The following is a 17,626-nucleotide window of genomic DNA, read 5'->3' on the forward strand; positions in this document are numbered from 1 at the left end:
TATTATGGGCTGTGTGATGTGTTCCTTGTTCTGAAGAAATGACAGTTGGCCATCCAAATTTCTACAGTATCTTCTGTTCCATTTTATTTTAATGGTACTCTGAGTATTTGCATCTTTTAGTAGTAAGCAAATCTTAGTCTAAAGTCAGTGTCTATTTCTGTCAAGACCCATTTGTAGCCCCCACGGCTACCAGCGTCAGTCTTACTTGACAGCTGTCTTCGCAGCCTTCTCATCAGGGAATCTGCCCCATATCCATCTGTAGTTCTGTCTTTCTTGCTGACAATTAGAAGAGTTTTTATTGGCATTTGGTGCCTGACAGTGTGCAAGAAAAAACATGCCTAGATTTCAGCCCATTTATGCATTACTGCAGTGCCCTGATATCCATTCATTTCAGGAAACCTCAAGGAAGCACACAGGGATGTCTACTTGTTGATTCTAGTCACCTTCTGAACCAGAAAGGGGGTTCTTCCAATGGTCATCACCTTTTCTTACTTGAAAGTACTATTCAGATTTCTAGGTCTGTACTCTATATGGTGATCCTTTTAATAGCCAGGCTTCCAATGTCCTTCTGCCTAATCATGTGGCCAAGCCAGAAGTCACTATCCATGAGTCAGTAAAAATGCAAACATAGGAGCTTTTATCATTATTCGATTTTTTTTTTTCATCCGTGCTAGGGAAAGAACATGCAGTTCAACACACTGAGCTGACTTGTTTTTACCTTTATTGATTAAAGTAGCATCCTTCCAAAGAGGGTGGTGTCCATTTTAAAACTGCCATCCACAAACCAAGCAGTTCTTGGTTGGTCAGCTAAAAGCCACTTATAGGTGATTGTAGAACCCAGCAACTCCTCACACAGTTCCAGAGTCAGTCCCGGAGAAAAGAGACTCGCTGCTTATGAGGATCTCTTCCTTTTGTTCCCCTGGTAGCATGATCCTGTATAAACTACTTCCATTATTCAGAACTATTCTGGGCACTGCCATCCCATTAGAGCGTTTCTCTGAAATCACCTGAGAGAGCATGGGTATTTCAGAAGTCAAGATGAATTTTATGTCCCTCAGTCATAGGAGTGGTTTAAGTTAAGAGCCAGGTAATTTTAAGCACAATTACAGGCATACCCATATTTAGACTGCATTCTAGCCCGGGCAAATAAAGCAATACCCCCATTCTCTCTCCCTCTTTCTCTTTCTCTTTCTTTCTCTTCCTTATTCTTTTTCTTATTATTCTTTTTTCTTTCTCTAAAAAAAAAAAAAAAAGAGGTAATAAATGTGCCTCAAGTGGAAATTCTCTAGTCCAAAGTCCCAGGAGTCCTTGCTGGAAGGCTCCCACAGGCTGATGTGATAAGCACCAGAAAACACTCCAGAGAGAGTTATCAGGTGGGGAGTTTGTCCCCAGCAGCACTCCTGCTTCTGCTTTTAGTCTATACTCTGTGGCCAAGGTAATCTTATTGATTCTTATTTAGTACGGCCAATTGATATTGCTTGAAGGGAAGAATTGCGTGTCCTCTATTTTATAGTACTAGGTAGGAGAAACATCTCTCAGCCAGATACAATGTCCATTCCCATAAAACGTTTAGGCAAAGGAGACAAGGATTTTGCATAAAGCCAGTTTAAACATTTCAGCTTTCATAATCCTATCAACCCTTACATTTTTATAGTCTAGTCCCAGGGACTTTTTTTCCCCACCCTCAGACTATAGTACCTTCCCTTGTGCAAAAGGCTTTGGGTCGTCAGGAATTGAGCCGAGGAAACATGGCCTCTCTGTCAATCATTTTCTGGACTAATCAGTCTAACAATTACCTCAGGAAATTCCAGGTAGGGTTTCTCATCATAATCTTTACCATCTGGCTTTTTAAATTATTCAAACTGGAGTAAATGCAGCAAGCTGGATTGAGGCCCTGTAGTATTGGGAGAATACCAGGAGTTCCTTTGAGTCCACCACGCTTCAAGGGTGTTGTGTTAACATCTTCGTATCAGCCCATCGATTTCCACTTTATTTTAGTTCACCCTGCTGGGATGAGTCCCATAACTCCTTTCCTCTCCTCCTAGTTTCATTCCTATCAATGTTTTATTTACGTTATTACTTAATAACCGTTTAAAATTGTCACCTTCTTGCTATCAGTTCTTTTAATCTCCCTTTTGCCTTTCATTCTCTTATAATTAACCTAATGTTTTTGTTAGCATCTGTAAGACCCAGGAGGGGTAGCCGAGACAGCAAGTTTGATAAGGCATCTGGAACTGCGGTTGGCTTCTGTAGGAGTAACATCACTTAGGGTACCCACATAGAAGAGGCCCCCTTAACCACAGCATTTACCATGGCCTACATAGTGGCCATATTCAGTAGGTACATAACCTGGTCATCTCAAAGGCAGTCACACATGGGTTGCTTACGAAATATCAGCTGCTTCATCTGGGGTTTGAAGCAGATGAAGCAGATGAACTTGGCATTTATAAGGTAAAGTCTGGCAGTCCCATTCCTCTGAGTAAACAGACCTTAGAGTGGCTTTTATCTGGTCTACCCAGCTGGCTGTCACCTCATCAGTAACCTCCTGTGTGTCTGGATCCTATATCCCCATCTGTCATTTTTTCAATAGTGAGCTGTGGGTCTGGCATCAACCCAAACATACTCTTCCATTCCGTAGCATTTGAAACCAAAGATACTGTTCCTCAATTAGTTACTCTCAGAATCTGTTGTGGGAAAGGATGCTGAGGATGCTGATCTACAAAACAGAGCAGTTTCTTCACACTGTACCCTCTGGTTTCAAGTTATTTGGTTTTGTCCTTCCCCACACTGACTCCTTTCCTGGAAACCACAAGTCTCACAGGTGCTTTCCGTTGTCTCTGTATAATTTTGCCCTTCTAGGGCTAGCTCTGAGGCTCGTGGCCTGAGCTCAGACTGACATCTGAGTTTGGTCTAGATTCAAGGCCCAACAAGGCATTTTTTTTTAACTTTCATTTTAGCCATTACTGATAGCAATAACCAAGGGCTAGCATATATCAGGTTTATCTTATTAACTTGAATTTCATTATGTATCTGGTAAACCAAATCCCTGGGAGCTGAATCCATACCTCAATTCCACAGGTAACTTTTCTATTTAGTAGTTGAGTGCAGCATAGTGACTCCATACCATGGGTAACCACACAGCCACACAGAAATTACAGGTTCTGCATCCCCCATGCTTTTATCTTTTATCTTCTGAAACTACTTATTTCTGTTAGCCTGGGCAGTTCTCCCACACCCCACTTCTGACCGCAATTGTTTGGAAAAACTCTCAAGCTGTTTTTCTTCTGCTCTCACACCAACATGGCAATCAACACAGACAGTTTTGTGACTGCATGTATAGGGTTTTCCCACCTCACACCAAGCTGTGGATACCAGCTGAGATCCTCTAAGTCAATTCAACTCGGATGCTACCTTCCTAGAGACAGCCTGAGATCCCACAGGTTGAAGGTTCAGTCCACAATACTGCCCCATACCCCAGACACCAGTCACAAGTCTAGGCCTCTGGAACTTCCAGCTGGCTTTTTGCAAGTTGTGGTTCCCATGACTCTCTCTTTGTGCTTCACTAATTTGACAAAGTAGCTCAAAGAACTGAGGGAAACAATTACATTACCAATTTATCATAAAGAATATTGCAAAGGATATCAATAAGGAGATGCATAGGACAAGGTAGAGGGGTGGAGTGCAGAGCTCCCATCCTCTCCCTGGGGCACCACTCTCCAGGTACCGCCAGGTGTTCAGTTATTCAGAAGCTCTGCGAACACTGTCATTTTTTGTTTTTATGGAGGTTTCATTACTTAGGCATGATTCACAATCATGCAGAGATGTGATTGGATGAAAAGAGTTTAATTACATACTAATAGAATACACAGAAAAACCTGACAGGACTTGCTTGTCCAGATTCTTCTTGGACTCCTTGTGAAGTGTTCCTTCCTCCAGGAATGGAACCGGACCCTCTCTGGAATTAGGGTCTTTTGACCCACAAACAGATTAGAGCCCCGTCTTGGGCAGGTAAAAGGGAGAATAGGGGAAGGTAAGAGAGAGAGAGAGATGCATATTGATTCTCTTTGCTGAGGACTGCTCAAGAGGCTTAAAATGTTCCAGCAATATAACAAAAGACTGTAACAAGGACTATGGAAATTATGAGCCAGAAACTGTGAAATAAAACTCTGTGTGTGTGTGTGTGTGTGTGTGTGTGTGTGTGTGTGTGATATATATATATATATATATATCATAAAATCACATGTTTATTTTACTGCTGTAGTATTTTAGAGTATTAGAAGAATAAAATTAACATAAACAGAACACATATTTTCACCACCTAAAATTGAAGCTATTTTTATATTTGATTTAAATCATTGTATAAGAAATAAACATTTCATCGATGGGCATTTGGGTTGATTCCAGGTCTTTTCTATTGTAACAGTGCCACAATGAACATACATGTGCATATGTCTTTATAATAGAATGATTTACAACCCTTTGAATATATACCCAGTAATGGGATTGCTGGTCAAATGGAATTTCCCTTTCTAGGTCCTTGAGGAATTGCCACACTGTCTTCCACAATGGTTGAACTAATTTATACTACCACCAACAATATAAAAGTGTTCCTATTTCTCCACATCCTCTCAAGCATCTGTTGTCTCCAGATTTTTTAATGATCACCATTCTAACTGGAGTGAGATGGTATCTCAATGTAGTTTTGATTTGCATTTCTCTAATGACCAGTGATGATGAGCATTTTTTCTTATGTTTATTGGCCTCATATATGTCTTATTTTGAAAAGTGTCTGTTCATGTCCTTCGCCCAATTTTGAATGTGTTTGTTTTTTTCTTGTAAAGCTGTTTTAGTTTTTATAGATTCTGGTTATTAGCCCTTTGTTAGATAGGTAGATTGCAAAATTTTTTTCCTATTCTGTTGGTTGCTGGTTCACTCTACTGATTTTTTTTTTTTTTTTTCTGTACAGAAGCTCTGGAGTTTAATTAGGTCCCATTTGTCTATTTTGACTTTTGTTGCCAATGCTTTTGGTGTTTTAGTCATGAAGTCCTTGCCTATGCCTATGTCCTGAATGATTTTGCCTAGGTTTCCTGCTAGGGTTTTTATGGTGTTAGATCTTATGTTTAAGTCTTTAATCCATATGAGTTAATTTTAGTGTGGACAAGGAAAATGTGGCATATATATACCATAGAATACTATGCAGCCATAAAAAATGATGACTTTGTGTCCTTTGTAGGGACATGGATGAACCTAGAAACCATCATTCTCAGCAAACTGACACAAGAACAGAAAATCAAACACCACCTGTTCTCACTCATAGGTAGGTGTTGGACAACGAGAATTCATGGACACAGGGAGGGAAGCATCACACACTGGAGTCTGTTGGAGAGCAATAGGGGAGGGACAGCAGTGGGTAGGGAGGTTAGGGAGAAATAATATGGGGAGAAATGCCAGATACAGGTGTTGGGGTTATGGAGGCAGCAAACCACATTGCCATGTATGTACCTATGCACCATCCTGTATGTACTGCATATGTATCCCAGAACCTAAAGTGCAATAATATATATATATATATGTATATATATGAAATAAACGTTTGAGAAAGAGCTAAGTACCCTTGTATTCATGACCCAATTCTATCCTTATTCCATTTATGTAGCTTTGTAAAAAATGAATTTTTAAGTAGACTTTATTTATTTATTTATTTATTTATTTATTTATTTATTTAGAGGTAGAGTTTTGCTCTTGTTGCTCAGGCTGGAGTGCAATGGTGTTAGCTCACCACAGCCTCCACCTACCAGGTTCAATCAATTCTCCTTCCTCAGCCTCCCAGGTAGCTGGGACTCCAGGCATGCACCACCATGCCTGACTAATTTTGTAATTTTAGTAGAGATAGGGTTTTTCCATGTTGATCAGGCCGGTCTTGATCTCCGACCTCAGGTGATCCACCCACCTTGACCTCCCAATGTACTGGGAGTACAGGCCTGAGCAACAGCACCCAGCCTATTAAAATAGACTTTATTTTCTTTTAAGTTTTTAGTTTACAGAAAAATTGAGCAGAACATTCAGAGATGTCATACATATCCCTTGCCTCAATACATGCATAATTTCTTTTGTTATAACGACCCCCACCAGAGTGTTACATTTGTTACAACTGAAGAATCTGTCATTTTCATCCAAGTTCTTAGTTTACGTTATTGGTCACTCTAGGTACTTTGCATTTTATAGGATTGAACAAATGTGTAATCATATGTATCTACCATTATGATCCATATCATATATAGTATTTGTACTCCCTAAATAGCATCTGTGCTCTTTTTATTCATAATTTCTTCCCCATTAAACCTCAACAACTGTTTTGTTTTGTTTTGTTTTTTGCTATCTACATCAATTTGCCTTTTGCAGAATGTCATATAGTTAGAAACATATAGTATGTATTCTTTTCAGATTGTTATTTTTCCACTTAGTAAAATGCATTGAAGTTTTTTCCATGTCTTTTTTTTAAATTTATTTATTTTTTAAATTTTACTTTAAGTTCTGAGATAAATGGGCAGAATGTGCAGGCTTGGTACATAGTTATACACGTGCCATGGTGGTTTGCTCCATTCATCACCCCATTATCTACATTAGGTATTTCTCCTAATGCTATCTCTCCCTAATCCCCTCACCCCCAACAGGCCCTGCTGTGTGATGTTTCCCTCCCTGTGTCCATGTGTTCTCATTGTTCATGTGGTCTTTGGTTTTCTGTTCCTGTGTTAGTTTGCTGAGAATGATGGTTTCCAGCTTCATCCATGTCCCTGCAAAGGACATGAACTATCCTTTTTTATGGCTGCATAGTATTCCATGGTGTATATGTGCCACATTTTCTTTATCCAGTCTATCATTGATGGGCAATTGGGTTCATTCCAAGTCTTTAATATTGTGAACAGTGCTGCAATAAACAGATGTGTGCATGTGTCTTTATAATAGAATGATTTATAATCCTTTGAGTACATAGCTAGTAATGGGATTGCTGGGTCAAGTGGTATTTCTAGCTCTAGATCCTTGAGGAATCATCATACTGTCTTCCACAATGGTTGGTCTAATTTACACCCCCACGGACAGTGTAAAAGTGTTCCTATTTCTCCACATCCTCTTCAGCATCTGTTATCTACTGACTTTTTAATGATTGCTATTCTAACTGGAGTGAGATGGTATCTTACTGTAGTTTTGATTTGCATTTCTCTAATGACCAGTGATGATGAGCTTTCTTTCATATGTTTGTTGGATGCATAAATGTCTCCTTTTGAGAAGTATCTTTTCGTATCCTTTGTCCACTTTTTGATGGGATTGTTTTTTTCTTGTAAATTTGTTTAAGTTCTTTGTAGATTTAGGATATTAGCCCTTTGTTAGATGGATAGCTTGCAAAAATTTTCTCCCTTTCTATAAGTTGCCTGTTCACTCTAATGATAGTTTCTTTTGCTGTGTAGAAGCTCTTAAGTTTAATTAGATGCCATTTGTCTGTTTTGGATTTGTTCCCATTGCTTTTTGTGTTTTAGTCATGAAGTCCTTGCCCGTGCCTATGTCCTGAATGGTATTGCCTAGGTTCTTCTAGGGTTTTTTATGGTACTAGGTTTTATGTTTAAATCTTTAATCCATCTTGAGTTAATTTTTGTATAAGGTGTAAGGAAGGGGTCCAGTTTCAGCTTTCTGCATATGGCTAGTCAGTTTTCCCAACACCATTCATTAAATAGGGAATCCTTTCCCCATTCCTTGTTTTTCTTGGGTTTGTAAAAAATCAGATGGTTGTAGATGTGTTGTGTTATTTCTGAGGACTCTGTTCTGTTCCATTGGTCTATATGTCTGTTTTGGTACCAGTACCATGCTATTGTGATTACTGTAGCCTGGTAATATAGTTTGAAGTCAGGTAGTCTTATGCCTCGAGCTTTTTTTTTTTTTTTTTCCTTAAGATTGTCTTGGCTATGTGGGCTTTCTTTTTTTTTTTAAGTTCCATATGAAATGTAAGGTGTTTTTTTCCAATTCTGTGAAGAAAGTCAATGGTAGCTTGATGGGGATAGCATTGAATCTGTAAATTACTTTGGGCAGTCTACCCATTTTCACGACATTGATTCTTCCTAACCATGAGCATGGAATGTTTACGTTTGTTCATGTCCTCTCTTATTTTCAATGTCCTTTAATGGCTTGATAAATTAATTTTTGTTAGTGCTGAATAGTATTCTGTTGTATGAACATACCATAGTTTATCCATTTGTCTGTAAAAGAACATATTGACATTGGTTGCTTCCACATTTTGCCAATTATAACTAAAGTTAATATAAAAATCTATGTGTAGGTTGTGTAGATGTAACTTTTTTAGTGTGATTTTTTAGTGTGGTTAAAGGCATTATAGTTACATTTCAATAAAAAGCTAGTATATTTCAGAGACGCATACTGAAATATGGATTAAAAGGTATAGTGACTGATATTTGAATATTATGAGAGAAAGTTAAGTGAGAAAGACAAAAAATTGTGGGTTATTTTATTAAAAATTGATTTATGAGTACATGAAGATTCAGCTCACCTAAGAAAGGCTCATCTGGAGTCTTAGTTAATTCAGTCTTTCTTGCATCCACCATTTTTCCATGTTCTCAAAGGCAATGTATACAAAATGTGTATGTTTTTGTTTCTAGTTGGTACAGTGGAATTGATGGCATGTCTTTAGAACTTTTATTTTGCTTCTTTTAAGATACAACTTCTAGGGATGTTACAATAAGCAAGGTGACTTCATATATTTGTTTGTGTGTTTCCAGAAGGCTTAAGTTTCTATGAGATTTAATGGGTAACACACCACCTGTTTGTTAATGGGACACTGAGTGACAGGATAATTGTTATTGGGAAAGGCTATATGAAGCAAATCCTCAAAAAATAATCTGACCTGAGTTTATTCACAGATTAAAGGAATACAGATTTGTAGGTCAAATCTTATATTGATCTAGGGAGTACGTTCTTGCATAAAGAAAAGGGAAAGTAATCACCGCTATTTCCTTAACAAATACATGCTGCAAACATTTGCTCTCTCAATGCCTTCTCTTCAATCTTTGATACATTATATGTCACAAATAGTGATTATTTGACCATTTGTGATGTCAACAAATACTGTGGATTACCCATTTTTCGTTTCCTCTGTCACAAAAGTTATCTTAGGAATTCTTAATATGTAAGCAACTTGATCCTAGATTCCCACTTTGTGGGTCTATTTTCCAGAAACTTTGTAAGTACTAATTACTTTGTCAGTCAGTGACTAATAAGGGAACAGATGGCATTATCCAATTAAGATAATTCCAGAATTATTTGAAAAAGCAGAGATCTTCATTAAAAGAAAAGTCCTCCAGAAGAAAACCAGGCAGATAAATGTTGCAAATATGTATTTATACCTTTCTTCCATTTCTTGCTGGGGATCCTTTTTGGAAACCACAGGATGAGGCAATCCATTGATTTTGGGCCTACTTGTCACACTCTCAGGGTGGAGAGCAAAGTGGAGAAGATTGTATGTAGGTTTGATCTCTAGTGGTAAACCAAGTATACTTGGGAAACAGAACTATCTTCAGTTAGAATATGTCCTTTTGAAATAAAAATAAAAATATTCAAAGTAAGGAGCAGGATTTCATACCCAAATGGAGGGGAACAAAGAAGTTTCATGATCAAGTTCCTAGGATGGCAAGACAGAAGCAAAAATGTGGGAGTTGTTTTATGACAAAGGTAGGAGTAATTGATTCAGTTTAACAATATGAGCCAGTTTTCATGTTATGGATACATGATGTTTGAATATCTGACCCTGACCCACTGACCTTTGCAATGGAAAAGAGTTCAAGTAAAGCTCAATATTCTAATAATACCTGTAACCACAAGAGAGAGACATGTATATGTATTTGTATATGTGTATGTCAGAGCAAAATATAAGAAATATCAGAAAGGATAAATTTAAAGAGGATATATTTGTATAAGAAAAAAATATTTTTGTGAGCTGCAACTGACTGAGGTGTGTATGTTGTGAAATACCAGTGAGAAAGAGAATAGTTTTGCATGATTTCCTTGAAATGAAAAGTAAATTGAAAGGAAAAGATGTTGGATTATATAGTTCTCTGTTCTGGAAAATAAGAAATATTAACAATCTAAATATTTATAATTAATAGGCTATTTTTGGAATTTAATCAACAGGAAGAAAGTTTAGTCTCAGAAAGGGTTCCTGAAACATGATTAAAGTGTATAATCCAAAATAATTGAATTATTGCCTACCTCAAACATGATCATATCAAGAAAGGACAGAGAATCTACTTGTAATTAATACATATAAATTTAAATATTTTATATATTACTATACAGTAATATTTCAGATTACTATTATAATAGGCTTACTCTAACAAACTTATTCTAACTGAAAGGATGGCTATGTACTTACTAAAGAAGAATATGCTATCATTACATATAAAGAAGCATAGCACTGACCATCCCAAGCTACAAAGCCCAGGTTCACAAACTCACTCACTTGATGTATGATCTCAGGCAAGTTCTATAATCTCTCTGTGCCTCGGTTTCCTCATACAAAAAATTGACTAACAATTGGCACTTTTTCAGAAGGTTAAATAAGTTAAGTCATGCAGTGTTCCCAGTGCAGAACTTACGGGTAGTAACTGTCATCATTATGGTATGTTCATCGGGCTTTCCCAAAGATTTGACATGATCAAATTGGTTTTTTTGATTTTTTTTTTATTTTATTTTATTTCATGGGAGTCACTCTGTTACCCAGGATGCAGTGCAGTGGCACAGTCTCGGCTCACTGGAACCTTCGCCTCCTGGGTTCCAGCAATTATCCTGCCCCAGCCTCCTGAGTAGCTGGGACTACAGGTGTGCACTACCACCCGTGACTAATTTTTTGTGTTTTTAGTAGAGACAGGGTTTCACCATGTTAGCCAGGATGGTCTCAATCTCCTGACCATCTCCTGTGAACCGCCCATCTCAACCTCCCAAAGTGCTGGGACTACAGGTGTGAGCCACCGCGCCTGGCCTATCATATTGATTATTTTTCAACTGTTAACATTTTGCAATATGCACTTTAAAAAAATATTATTATTATACTTTAAATTCTGGGATACCTGTGCAGATCATGCAGGATTGTTACATAGATACAGACATGCCATGGTGGTTTGCTGCATCCATCCCCCGTGTCATCTACATTAGGTATTTCTCCTGTTATCCCTCCCCAATCTCCTCACTCCCTGCTGCCCCTCCCCTAGCGCCCCCCACCCCACAGTGAGATATCATCTCACGCCAGGTAGAATGGTGATCATTAAAAATCAGGAGACAACAAATGCCAGAGGGGTTGTGGAGAAATAGAAACACTTTTACACTGTTGGTGGGAAGGTAAATTAGTTCAACCATTGTGGAAGACAATGTGGTGATTCCTCAAGGACCTAGAAATAGAAATTCCATTTGACCCGGCAATCCCATTACTGAGTACATACTCAAGGGATTATAAATCCTTCCATTATAAAGACATATGCACACATATGTTCATCACGGCACTGTTTGAAATTGATTCTTAAGAAAACATTTCATTGAAATGCAAAAGCAGAAAAGTGTCATACTTAATGAGTGGACATTTCTCAAAGTGTATATAGCCATATAATCACGCAGTTTAAGAAACAGAAAATTGTTTTCTCAGAGGCTCCCTTATGTAGTGTCACATTTGCTGTGTCCCCAGATGTCATCAGATTATTGTTTCTTGGTTCAGTGTTTCATAGCCTCTGAAAATGGAAGGTGTTTTCTTGGGTAGTTGGAGAAATGTGATCTCATTTACAGGTACTACTATTCTGATTACTGAAAAGTAAAATGCATTGACATTTAGGTTCATAGTTACTAGTTATGTTCCACTTTATTCATTTTAAAAAGTCTGATCAACTCAGGGTCTCCTAATCAATTGATAATGAGAAATAGAGAACCATATCCTGGATTGCAATCATATCACTGAAAACTATATATTTGATTGTAATCATGTTACCTAGAAATCTTCCTCTCTATCTCCTTTAAGCATCTCCCTTCCTTTTAAGTTCAACTTTGCTAACTATACAAGTTTTTGTTTTATTACAATTTTTTCCAGCTGGTTAACAAAGATGAGATTAGCACTAGAATAGCATGAAATAGTGATTATTTGTATCTGAAACTTACTCCAAATAAAGAAAAGTCATCAGGTAAAACTTAAAATGAAGTAAGTCCAAACACAGCAATAAAAACAATGCACAAAACAAAAATATGTCAATATAGTTTATTATTTATTATTTACTGCCTGTCTTCAGCTAGTGGTGAGATCAGGCTTCACATAGCCATAAATGGAAAAGTAAATCACACCAATTGACCCATCTTCTATATATAGATGTGTGTGTGTGTGTGTGTGTGTGTGTGTGTGTGTGTGTGTGTGTTTATAAAATATGGTGTATCTTTGAGGTTTACAACATGATGTTACAAGATATATATAGATAGTATTTGAGATATATACAGGGTAAAATGATTATTACATGAAGCAGATTAGTATATCTGTCATCTCGCATGGTTTTGTTTATTACAAGAGCAGGAAAAATCTACTTTAAAAAATCTCTAGTATAATATAAGACGGTTTTATTAACCTTAGTTCTCCTGTTACACTTGGCTCTCTCGACTTGTTCATCCTACATATTTGCTATTTTATTTCATTTTATCAACATCTCTTCATTTTCTTTCCTATGCTCTCACCCTTTGTAACCACCATTTTATTCTCTATGGCCCTGTATTTGAGTTCTATTTCTTTTTGTTTGATATGCATGTGAGATCATGTAATATTTTTCTTGTCGTGTCTGTCTTATTTTACTTGACATACTATCTTCCAGGTCAATCCCTGTTATGGCAAGACATCCTTTTTTAAGGCTGAATAATATTTCATTTCATTTCCTATAGGTGTACATATGTGTGTATTATGTACATATACACACACGTACACGCACACACCCCATATTTTCTCTATCCATTCATTCGTCCATGAGCATTCAGATTGTTTCCATATCTTGGCTACTGTGAATAATGCTGCAATAAATTATGACAGTGCAGATATCGTTACACAGTGGTTATTATCTCCTTTTAATATATATGCCCAAAAGGGAGATTACAATGTGTATGGTACTTCTATGTCTTTAGTATGGTAGTTACTAATGTTTTTAGTAACTACTATACTCTTTCATAATGGCCGTATCACCCTGAAGCCCCACTAATGGTGTGCTAGGGTTCCGTTTTCTCCACAACCTCATGTTCGTCCTTGAAATGGATTTAATTGAAATGTACCACCATAAGGCAAACTGAAACAGAATTAGCACTTTTTTATAATTATTTTAGTAGATATGGGATTTTACCATGTTGGTTAGGCTGGTCTCGAACTCCTTATCTTGTGATCCACCCGCCTTGGCCTCCTAAAGTGCTGAGATTACAGGCGTGAGCCACCATGCCCAGCCTGGAATTGGTATTAATGTATCAAATCTTATCTAAAACCTACAATTTTTGACTTAGTAATATTTTTAATTAAACGTTTAATTTGGAGAAATGTATAATTGGGATGTAAAATCAGACTTGTCAAAGTAACCCTCATCTATATGAATTCAAATATTTAAGACAATCAGTATATGAATATTTTATCTCATAAATTGTAATAACTTACAATATGGCTTAAATTCATATTTACAAAATATTTGAGTTGAATATTTTTGAGTGAGTTGAATATTTTTAGATGCAACATCAACAAGATACTTTTAAAATCCTGAATAATTTTTGACAATAAAATTAATTTGTATTATCAATGTTTGAGAAATACACAAATAAAGTAATTGTTCAGAGACATTATTTTGCATTCATATCCCAATTTCATCTTGCCTCTGCAAATCAAGTTACCTGAGATTTCCAATATCATCCTCCTTTCTTCTACTTCTTTCTTTTCCTCCTATGACAAGTTCTGTTAATTACAGCATTTACATTGTTCCTTCTTTACACTATCAAACCTGCTAAACCTTCTTCAGTTGCTCTTGTGTAGTAATCAGTTCCTTCCTGGTCCCTTTGTGTGCAGATTTTATCCATAAATGTATCATGCACTTTTTCACAAGATGTATTTCCCAATGTACGATTCTTTCTTTAATTATTTTCTTTTGTTTTTTCAGACAAGGTCTCACTTTGTCACCAAAGCTCGAGGGTAGTGGTATGATGCTTATAGTCACAGCTACTGAGAAGCTGAAGCATGCAGATTACTGCAGCCCTGAACTCCTGGGCTGAAATGATCCTCCTGCTTCAGCCTCCTGAGTAGCTGGGAGGCATGCATCACCACCCTGCTGATACTTATTTTTACTTTTTGTAGAGATGAGGTCTAGCTATGTTGCCTAGTCTGAAGCAAGCCTCCTGGCCTGAAGCAAGCCTCCTGCTGAACCCTTCCAAAACATTAAAATTATAGGCGTGAACCACCACCCTCAGCACCTAATGTGTAATTCTGATGATGTTGTTGAATTGCAAAAGACTTAAATATTTCTCCATACCAATAAAACAGTAGTATTTCATATAGCGCTTTAGGCCCTATAATAATATATCTGTTAAACATATTATTTGTTTTACAGATATATTATTTTAGGACCTAAAGCTCTTCTTTAACTCCAACTATCCTGGAATGTAATGCCAGCCATTATTTATATTTTCCCTGCCTTTGGGTCTTCAAATGTTACACTAATTAAAGGCTGTAAGATTTGTCAAAAGGACTTACTGTCATAGATCTGGACATGAAGATATTACTACAGATTTTAGCTTGAGTTTTCTATGTTGTCACATTGTTTTTACTTGCAGTATAAGCTTCAGTTCAGCAATAATAATGTTCTAGAAGATATTCAGAGTGCATATAAGCATGAGAAGGTATCAGTGTTTCATATTTAAAAATATGGTTTGATATGAAGTGTGAGATGGATGCTAAGGCCTTCTAATCCACCATTTGTGTTTGCACTATTATATTTAATGAATGGATGATCAATCGACCTTAAAGGTTCATTTGTGCTCACATTCTTTAATCCCAATTAAAACAAGAATTCTCATTTCAGTGCCACCATCTAATGAGACTTATTTCAAACTATTCTTTATGAAGATATTTTATTTTTGAGATATCATTTTAAGACATTTTAGATAAGTTATATAAATGCAGCCAATGCAAAATTTAGATAGTATGTAAATGAAAATACTGTGCTAATGATTATCTTTCATGAAATAAATTAAGAATTATTTTCATAAGAAAGATAAATAATTTCTATTTAGCTATTTTTTTTGCAGCAGGAAGTCATAACAGTATTTAATATGTCCAAAAATGAATGTTGCAAGCCAATTCTAAAAATAATTATACCACATTTCCATCTGTTACAATGCTCTGCTAAGTTGTAGGATCCATAGTTCTGTATTATAAATGATCTGTGGTAAGTACATGTGCTAATGTAACTTTATCATAGTTCACAAACTTAAACTATCAATGACCATACAATCACAATAGTACTCTTGTTGTTTTTTGTGTTTTTTTTGTTTTTGTTTTTTGGTTTTTTTTTTTAGATGATGTTATGGTTTGAATGTGTTCCCAAAAAGAATGTGTTGGATATTTAATCCCTAATCCAGTTATTTGTGAGATGGTGCCTAAACAGAAGAGTTTAGGGCAGGAGGGCTCTACCCTCAAGAATGAATAAATGCTATTTATAAAAGGGTTTGAGGCCAGGCATGTTGGCTCACGCCTGTAATCCCAGCACTTAGGGAGGCCAAGGAGGGTGGATCACCTGAGGTTAGGAGTTCGAGACCAGCCTGACCAACATGGAGAAACCCTGTTCCTACTAAAAATATAAAATTAGCCAGGTGTGGTGGCACATGCTTGTATTCTCAGCTACTCAAGAGGCTGAGGCAGGAGAATCTTTTGAACCCAGGAGAGGGAGGTTGAGGTGAACCAAGATCTTGCCATTGCACCATTGCACTCCAGCCCGGGAAACAAGAGCCGAATTCTTGTCTCCAAAAAAAACAAACAAAAACAAAAAAGGGTGTTTGGGGCTGGGTGTTTGGACCTGCATGTTTGAGCTCTTGCTGTCTCTGTCTGTCTTAGCTCTTCTGCTATGGGATGACTTAACAGGAAGTCCTTGCTACATGCTGACCCCTTCATCCTGGACTTTTCAGATTCTAGAACCAAGAGCCATTTACAATGAACAGAAAATTACCCAGTCTGCTGCATTCTGTTATAAGCAGCATGAAACAGACTGACACTGATGAAATCTATAAAGCATTATTTTGAATAAGTGAATTAATTAAAATGATTACAATACTATATTTTCCATCATGATATAGTCTTTAAGGGAAATGTAATGGTCACAAAAATCAGTTCTGTTCGGTTCTGACTAAAGATAGTAGCGTATAACAAAATGAATACTTAATAAAGAGTTTAACCCTAAAATTCTCAGGTATTACCTTAGTTTTACCATTACATAGGTTATACTTCATGGAGAATAAAAAAATCTTTGTCATATTAAATCAGCTATTGGCACAATTATGCTATGTAACAAACCACCGCAAACCCCACTGGTTTATGTTGAAAACATTTCTTTTTCTTGCATTCTGTCTGCAGTTCCCTTGGAGCAGCTTTGCTTCAGGCTGTGATTTAGCTGGGCTTGGCTAGGCATACCTGAGCTTGGCTCCAGTTAATATAGATTCAGGTCTTTTTCAAGACTATTCAGGCTTAAGGGGCCAAAGCTACGCGGAGCATGCTCTCTTATGGCCGACCAGTGCAGCAAAAGAAAGCAAAGCAAACTACCAACTTCACTTAAAACCTCTGCTGATGCCACTTCTACACATATCTCATTACACACACAAATACACACACACACACACACACACTCACTCACTCACTCACTTTCCTGGTTAAGTGGAAAATCATACTTTCAGAAATACAGCCACTTCTTTAAGAGGGAGGGAATATTTATTGAAGAGTAATTTGTGTTATTGCAGTCCAAACTCTTATTCACAAACATCCTCTTCCCTCTTGCATGCAAAATATACATACACACCTTCCCTATGCATCATTAAAAGTCTCATTTAGTTATAGCCTTAGGCTAAAATTCTAGAATATCGAGACTATATTAAGTGTAAATTTGGCTCTTCTTCCTCCAGAGACCAACAAAGCAAAACATACATGAAACATGCAATTAGGAAGAAAGAAAATAAAGGAGGTTCAGGACAACTGGTGGAATTGTAACACTGGAAAGTGAAAATAATTTGAACCATATGGAATAGAGTGATATATGGTAACTCAGAAATATTACAGGATAAATGTTTCCACTTTCCTCTATCCTCTGTTTAGATAGCTTACTGGTTTAGGATTCTTTCTTGTTTCAAACAGGTCCCCTGTTCAATATTATTGACACTGTTTGCATCCACGTTCCAGGATGTCTCCCATTTTATCATTCTCCTTGGCCACAAGTGAGGAAGTAATTGGAGACTCTTACCTCTTTGGCAACTTAAGATTCTTTCAGTCCAGTTATTACCAGTATAATATTGGTGGCACATGCATTATGCTTTTTCA

The 17,626-nt window shown here is 36.9% G+C and overlaps 1 long non-coding RNA gene across 1 annotated transcript in view; it reads left to right on the plus strand.

The window, feature by feature from the left end:
- Positions 1-1,251: 1,251 nt before the first annotated feature.
- LOC141581603 (uncharacterized) overlaps positions 1,252-17,626 on the plus strand; it is a 117,463-nt gene continuing 101,088 nt past the window's right edge. The window contains exon 1 of the long non-coding RNA XR_012514313.1: positions 1,252-5,317. This is a non-coding gene — a long non-coding RNA (uncharacterized LOC141581603). The remainder of the gene's footprint in view (positions 5,318-17,626) is intronic.

The sequence above is a fragment of the Saimiri boliviensis genome, chromosome 16 (genome assembly GCF_048565385.1).
Source record: "Saimiri boliviensis isolate mSaiBol1 chromosome 16, mSaiBol1.pri, whole genome shotgun sequence".
Lineage (NCBI taxonomy): Eukaryota > Metazoa > Chordata > Mammalia > Primates > Cebidae > Saimiri > Saimiri boliviensis.